This window comes from Cynocephalus volans, chromosome 11 (genome assembly GCF_027409185.1).
Source record: "Cynocephalus volans isolate mCynVol1 chromosome 11, mCynVol1.pri, whole genome shotgun sequence".
NCBI lineage: Eukaryota > Metazoa > Chordata > Mammalia > Dermoptera > Cynocephalidae > Cynocephalus > Cynocephalus volans.
The window spans coordinates 101,207,838-101,216,600 of record NC_084470.1 but is presented as its reverse complement, the minus strand read 5'-3'; positions in this window follow the sequence as shown (position 1 = coordinate 101,216,600).

The following is an 8,763-nucleotide window of genomic DNA, read 5'->3' as shown; positions in this document are numbered from 1 at the left end:
TCATCTGTTACAGTAGCAATAGAAAACTAATATATTCAATAAAGCTGTTTAAAAAATGGTACTTCATTCACAGTGTAGCGTACTTCTGTCAGGAGGCATAATGTCTGGTTGTCTCTCCTCTTGTGACATTAGCAGCCATCAGTCATCATTGCCTAGAGCCATGAGGTCATCATCACTTCCTAGGGACAGCCTCACAAGGCAGGACGTTTCCCTCCTGGTTAATTCAACTAAATTTCCTCCTGAGATCTCTACTCGTTGAGTCCTCTTTTACACAGCAACCCTTTAAATACTTGAAGAAGTGTTCTTACTTAAAAAAAAAAACACTTTATTATGGAAAAATTTAAACATATATAAAGGTAGACTATATAATGAGCCCTATGTAGCCATCACTCACCTTCAACAATGATCAACTCCAGACCAATCTTATTTCATTCCGCCTTCCTCTACTCCCTCCATCCTTTACTGTTTTGAAGTCGCGGATCTTCTATTATTCTACCCATATATATTTCTGTATGTATAACTAGAAGGTAAGGATTTAAAAAAAAAAACCACAATAATTTATTATTTCTAAACATACAATAACATTACATCATCAGCTATCAATGAGTACTCTTAAGTGATACTTTGAACCTTTTTATGAGAAACGATTTACATAAAGAGATCTTTGTCATTTTTTTTAAACATCAGATACTCAGAGGGGTATATGGTTTCACTTTCAAATTCCGTATGTGACAACTTTTATGTGTATGATAATTGTAGAAACAGGCTCACTTGCAAAGCTGAGGAACGATGTGCACTTTGGCATATGGTAAAAACTTTATTCAGGCTTGCAAAACAATAATGTTAAAATTTAAAAACTAATGCCTTCACAGAATTCATAAATAATTATAAAAAAGTCACTTTTCAACCCAATGAAAGTTTATTTTTGCAAATGTTTATTGTTATAACTTAATTGTTAATTCAATTTTTAATAACCTCATTGTAACTACTTGTATGATCTTACACAATTTGCAGTGTTTCCACATATGTAGCAGGTATTTCCCTGTGATATAATAATAAATCTGTTATTCCCTCGGGCCATTTTACATACCTGAATGCTCTGCACATCCTGATGTGCCTCTTAGCAGCCAGGTCTCTGTGGGGTACTCTAGTTGCCCCCAGATTATCTTGGTAACCAGTGCTGCTGCTGCTTTAAGCGTCTGGGTGGCACGTCCTTTGCAGCTACAACACCTGCACCCAGAGATTCTGCCTGCCCTCTTTGCAGCCCCTCTCTTGTGGGAAGCACCTCTACTCTGAAGTACAGTGAATGAGCAGCAGGGTGATTTCATTCCCCAACCTTCTGGTCAATTGCTTTGGTCCTGGTACAGAGCTGAGCACATCTGACATGTCCTGTCTTAGTCTTGGGCCATTTTGGTACTTGGGAACTGGGTTCCATTTTCTTTTGCTTTCCCATTGCTGTGGCAGGTGGCTGGCCTCCCCACTCAATTCTGCTCACACACTTGCTGTTTCCTGAAAAGCACCTTCCCGTGCTTTCCCACTTCTCCCCAGCTGCTGGTTCTTGAGTTGAGTCAACCATTTTGACCTAAGCCTCATGTTTGTGAGGTTTCACTTTCTATATAATGTTAATATCTCATCCCCATGGCGATCCTATGAAGTATGAAAAATTGTAAAGTAGGCATTATTAGGCCATCTTGAAGACAAAACTGAGGTTGAGAGAGAGTCAAGTAGGGCTTTGAGAAAGGACAGACCTGTGAAGAAATAACCTGAATCAAAGAGTCTTGTCTTTGTTTGTGCTACTATAGCAAAATACGCGAGACTGGGTGTTGGGAAAATATAGGAAAATGGTCAGGGCCCCTCAGATGTTCAGAATCTTGCCGAGCATTTGCTGTAAATATCCATGTGCTCCCAGGTGTTCCTTGGTTATTGTCTAATGTAATTGCATATGTGCGCTCAGGTGTCCTGGGTTATGGACTTAAGTATAATGTGGCTCTGATCCACAGGGCTCTGGGACGCCCCCCCGGGGGGGCACTGGGAGTCTGCTGCTGCTGCTGCCAGTGCCCCCGAGATGCCCCAAGAGACCACCGCCGCTGCTGTTGCTGAGGACTGAGCTCCTGTCATTTGCCAATGGCTCCAGGGACCTTTCCCAATTACCTAGCGTGGACCTGCGTGTGAGGGGTCTGGTGACCCAGTCTGTATAGCAGGTTTGAGGGTGTGAGCCTTAGCCCTGAATAACTAAAATAATGAAACATTTTGGCTTTAGTTATAAAATTGCCCTAGCCATACAATAAGTGTAACTATTGCCTCAACCTAACAACTGGTGTAGTCCTGTAGCTTTACACTGGGTCATTTATAACAAGAAAGAAGTTCAAGATCAAGGTGCTGAGACATTGGTTTGGTGTCTGGTGAGCACCTGGTCTCTCTGCTTCCAAGACAGTGCCTTGTTGCTGCATCCTCCAGGGGGAAAGAATGCTGTGTCCCCTGTGGCAGGAGGCGAAGGGCAAGAGGGGCAGATGCTAATTCCTCCAGCCCTAATCCTACTCATGGGGGCTCCACCCTGTGACTTAATCACCTCTTAAAGGCACCACTCTCAATACTATCATGTTGGCAATTAGTTTTAACATATGCATTTGATGGGACACAGTCAGACCATCGCAGATTGCTTGTGGTAAAACTAGACAGCTGCTTTGCCTGGGGAATGAATAAACACTAAACACTATACACTTAAGATACACACATCAGTAAAGTTGATATAAAAAATAGAGCACAGGCTTTTGCATCTGAGTGATGTGTTATTACTTTTCACTAAAATGTGAACTTGCACAAGTTACTTATCTAAATCCAAATTTCTTTTGTCTGTAAACTGGGATTATGAATAGTATCAATTTTGTAGGATTGTGAGGATCTAATAAGATATGTTGTATATTTTCAGGGCCTGGCATGGAACTTAACATTAAACGTAGCTCCTATCACTACTGTCAGGCTAGGACTCAGACCCTTCAAACCCATTGTATAGGCTGGGTCACCAGACCCCTCACTTGCAGGTCTCAAGCTAGGTAATTGGGAAAGATCCCGGGAGCCACTGGCAGATGACACAAGCTCAGTCCTCAGCTTCCTCAGCTTTAGCTTACAGCAGCCTTCAGCTGCAGCAGTGGTGGCCTCCTGCAGTGTCCCAGGGCTGCCTCCCCATGGTGCACCCCCGCCCACCAGGGGGCATCCTGGGGGTGTGAAGCACTGTGGACCAGAGCCACTCATCCTTTATACTCAAGTCCCATAACACAGGAACACCTGGGTGGGGTCAGACAACCAAAGAACACCTGGGTGCACATGTGCGATTACATCAGACGATAACCAAGGAACACCTGGGCACATGCACACAGTTATCATATTTACATCAAATGTTCGGCAAGATTCTGAACATTGAGGGATCCTGACCAATTAACTTCACTTTTCCTACAACTACTATTTATGCATTTTTCCTAATCACATCATGAAAAACTGTAGTCCATAATTCACCTCATTTTTAAAGGAGCTGCCTTTACAGATCTCAAAGTAGATGTGCTCCTTTGCCCACTACCCACAGATCACACAGGCAGAACACACAAATCTAGCATCTTCTTTTATGCCAACTATCAGCATGGAAATCGGGCTAAATGTCCTCCCCCAACTGAGCTGGAGTATAATATGCTGTGTGCCTGGATACAGGGAGAGCCCAGCTCTTTAAGATGAAATGAAATTCCTTTCAGGCAGGGTGGTCCAGTTAAATCCCAGCTGACTTAAGATGGGCTCATTTGACCCAATGAGTTGTCAGACAACACATTTCTCTTGGATTCACCTGTGGTGTTAGGGTTTGTGAGGGTTTCTGCCCTCCTTGTCTACGATGGCTTGCCTGGCAACTTGAGCCTGCTCTGCCTACAATTTGGTCTTCTGCCACTTACCTTATGATTTCTATCTCAGTAACAACTCCTGTCTGAACTTAGCACCCTCTCTCATACACACACCAGTTTAATCACTGCCTGACTAGCCAATCCTGCACTGTCTGCTGCAGAACTTCTTGCCCAGATGGTTTCTGCCTGTTCTTCCCTTGGAACCACCAGAATTGTGGACCTTTCAGGCTGAATGGTTCTCTGCTGGCATCTGTGAGAAGCTGGAAGAATTTTTGACATTAAGCCTATCTGAACTCTTGTCTGAAGTATCAGAGCAACAATCTATTAGTCCTACAAGGGATTTCAGTCTAAAATAGGAATTGAGGATGCGTAATGACTGGGGTTGGATGAAGCTGAGCTTGGTACAACTCGTGCAGTACAATGCTCTGTTTTTGTATGTCCTGTCTTAGAGGAAGCCCTTCTGCTTGCAAGACTTTCCTCTGTTTTGACTTTTGGTTCCATATGTTCCCTTGTCTTTGGGTGTTGCTCAAGTTAACTTGAAAACACACTCAGTAATAACGACATGCAGAATGTCCTGTTTGTCGCTTCAGGCAATATTGCACATCACGCAAGTATGGGCTTTCGCCTTAAGCAGATGTGATGTGAAAACCATCTCTGCTGTTTATCAGTGGTGTTGTGTGATTTGGGGGAAGGCCCTCTGCTCAGCCCTCTGGGCTTTCTTCTGCTTCTTGACCACTCTGAGCTTGTGTCTCTCAGTCTTTGCCTTGGCTGTCCTCTCTGTCTGGGCCCTCCTCATCCATGCCTTCTGAGGATAGTTCCTCCTGTCATTCAGATCTCAGTTCAAATGTCATCTCTTTGTTTTCTGTTTTGGTGGTTGACCAGTGTGGGGATCTGAACCCTGGACCTTGGTGTTACAACACTGCACTCTAACCAACTGAGCTAACTGGCCAGCCCAAATGTCATCTCTCTGGATAGAACTTTCTTGACCACTGTTTCTAAAATACCACACCCCAGTAACTATTACACCATCTTATTTTAGTGTCTTTATAGCATTTGACTTATTTGCTTATTTTTCATGTCGTCCCCAATTAGAATAAAAACTTCTAGAGAGCACTGCAGGAACTTATATGTTTCACCTTAGAATTGTACTCAGCAAATAAATGGGAAGTTCTTAGGAAGTATTTGTTGAATAAATCAATAAATTAGTGAAAGAAAGTGAGCTGAGACACCGGCTGCTCATCAAGCTTTATTAAAGGAAAAGAATCTGCCAGGCTGAGCTCAAAATGGAGGACAGCACAAGGTGTGGGGGTGAGAGAGCTTATATAGGGTGCCAAGGGCTGGCTGATACCATCAAGGAGGGGCATTATGCTAATGCCGAAGGTATGGAACCAGGGTGGAGAACTGCGCCCTCGGCAGAAGCAAAAGGGTTTCTGTTTTGCAGAAGTCAGGAGGCTTCTTGTAAAGGGAAGAGGGGAGGGTTTTGGTCCTGGAGTGGAAGACAAGGCTGGCAGCTATTTTGTCTTATTGTGTGCACAATGGGACCCCTCACGTCCAAGATCCATCAGTGAGCATCTCTAAGCTTTAGTTTTTCTATTTGTAAATGGAGGTAATAGTACCTCCCTACAGGGTTAGTGAAGATTATATGAGAAAATATTTGTAAAGGGCTTAGTATGATGTTTGGAGTATAGTAATTGTGCTATTAATGCTGGACCTAGTTATTATTTCTACATGCATTTCCCCCCTCCTGGGTATATAAGCTCCTCTAGGGCACAGATGATGTCTTATTCGTGTATTTCATATGGCTGTGTATTTAGTAGACACTCAATAAAACTTAGTTTAAATGAAATAAAATTTCTTCTTAGTAAATCAACCCTTCAAATTAGTGAAACAGAAAACACTCCAACTTCATGGTAAGCTCATCTTTTAGGCTCAGTACATGAGCCCTCCTCCCTACGAGGGCTCCTCTGACTGTCCCATCCTGGCAGGATCAGAGGACAAGGTGACTATCCACCAGAGCAGCTGTACATTTGAGTTCACTCATGCGCTCCTAGGTAGGTTTCCTGTGCTAGACTGCATGTACTTTGAATCTTACTTTTCTTTGTGCCACCACCAACTGGCCCTGTGTCTCCAGATACTCAGTACAGCAGTGTTGAAGGAAAAGATAGTGATAAAGGGACAATGGCCTAGTGATTAGGAAAGCAGACTCTGGACTCAAAGCACCTGGGTTCGAATCCTAGCTTGTGCCACTTACCAACTGTGAGGTTTCAGATATGTTACTTAACCTCTCAGTGCCTCAACTTCTGCCTTCATGATACGAGGAGAATAAAATATAAATCTCACAATTAGGACAATTCAAAGCTTCCCTACAAGTAGTGTTCTTAAAATAGTGCCTTCAATTCTATACGGGTACTTCCTTTCATATAGATGTACCCCAGACAGTGCTTCGATCATACTGAACATTCAGTAGGGTTTATCAAATTAAGCTGAAAAGTTGTGTGTAAATTAAAATTTTGGGTAAATAAAACCACATTTTAATGGACAGGGAGAACTTGCTATAGTTGGGCCTTATGTATAAGTACACTTTAATTTTGTTTTTTTTTTTCAATTTCATATTTATTCTAATAGATGTAAATGTGAAGTATGTTTGAGAATAGATTTATTCTTTCCCCCAATCAGTTTATAATTTTCTGTTTTAGTCCGTTTTGTGTTGCTATAACAGCATTACCTGAGACTGGGTAATTTATAAAGAAGAGAGGTTTATTTGGCTTACGATTCTGGGACAGCTGCATCTGGCATGGGCCTCAGGCTGTTTCTACTCATGGCAGAAAAGTGGCAGGCAGCTGATGGGTACAAGCAGATCATATGGTGAGAGGAGGCAAGAGCGAGAAGCAAGAGAAATAGAGAGAGAGAAGGTGCCAGGGTCCTATAAACAACAAGCTCTTGCAGGAACTAACAGAGCAAGAACTCATTCACTACTCCTCCTCCCCCAGGGAGAGCATTAATCCATTCGTAAGGATCCGTCCCCATGACTCAATCGGTTTCCAACACTGCCGCATTAGGGATCAAATTTGACATGAGTTTTGGAGGGGACAACACATCCAAACTTCATCAAACACTTTCAGAAAACAAACAACTTTAAGAAAGAAAGAAAAAAAAAAAACCACAAAAAACTTCAGTGGTTATAGCTTGTGAACTTACCAGTTTGAAGTGAAAACTCTCACCAAGCAGATACTACTCTTTTTTCCCCAGTGTTTGTAGTCTTTTAAGTTTACCTTCTCTGTGGAACTTTTTAAGCTCCCTCTGGGCCTTAAGCAGAGCAATAAAAACCCAGTCAACACTTTTAGAAATGTTACTCCTCCTCAATTAATCTACATTGGGCAACAGTAGGGAGTGGGTGGAGTATTCTCAACTGTCAATAAATAACCTACTTAAAGGCTGCATGTAACAGTTATCAGAAGTGAGTTATGGAGGCCGCGTGAATGGGGTTTAAATGACAACATAGAAAACCATCTGATGAGTTTTTCCTTTTTAATTGATTATCTTTAGCTATTTGGAGAAAAATTTTTATAGCAGCAACATGATTACATTCATTTAAGAATTAATTGATAGTGAAACATTGTATGCCAGGCTAAAGCAGATATCAAGAACTTTAAGAATTTTTTTTCCCCCAAAGGAACTTTGGCGGTGTTTCTGTAAGACCATTGTGTTTTCCATAGGTATTTTTTTTAAAATACTTGCATAAACTGCTAGTTTAAAAATGATTTAGTATGGTTTAAAAATAACTAGAATGCAGTTCATTCTGATTTAACATAACGTGTTTTAACGGAGAACATGAAGAAATACATGTACATTCCTCAGAGTAGAATTAAAACCCCTTTGTATCAGGGAGAATGGAAGTTGCAGCAGCCTCTCCTGATGGCCAGTTGGTCTTTGTGAGGCCTTGACACTTGTAAGTGTCTATTTTCAGTACTTTAAGCTAGACTTCTCTTGCTTGTCAGTAGTGAAACCTCAATTTAACTTCTTTCTGAAATCTCATCAATTAGATTTTCTTTCTTTTCAAATGCTGCACAGCAATTAGAAAAATAGTTCTTTATGGTTGATGGTAGCACTACCCAGTCATCAAATGGGCAAGAATCTTAGCTTTGTATTCTAGCAATGGGTTTAAGTTCCACAGATCCCTTTACTCTCCTTCCACCAGAACTTCTTTTTTTTGTTTTGTTTTTTGTTTTTTGTTTTTATTTTTCCACCAGAACTTCTTGTAGGCATGTATGAAATAGCCATTTGGGGTGACAATATAATCTATGGCTATAGTAGGACTGGGAAATATACAAAACATTGAATTGAACCACATGAGCTGAAGACAAATGAGCAACTCATTCATTTATTCACTCCTTTGTTCATTCATACATTCATTATATGACTATATACCGATGCCTCTCTTCAGTACTGAACAATCAATGCTAAACAGGGAAGAGTAGAAGTTTCTACCCTATTGCCTTGGGTTGAGTGTACCCCCCAAACTTGGCCCCCACTGTAACTGTTGAGGTTGGGAAATCCTATTACGGTAATTGAAAGGTGGAACCTTGAAGAGGTGATTGGATTGTAGGACCAACTTGTAGTGAATGGATTAATAATGGTGGTCGGGGTGTGGTTCTGAGGGCTTAGAAGGGGAGCACATGAGGAACTATTGTTCTCTCTGCTCCACCATTTTGCAATGTGATACCCTGCATCAGTGTCACCACATCCAAGACCCTCAGTAAGTGAGAAATGGTGACTCAGTGTAGGCTTTATTTGTATTTCTTTTATTATGAACAGGGCAGTGTGTGTTTCCATATGTCTACAAGCTATTTATATTTCTTTTCCCAGATCCGTTCATTCT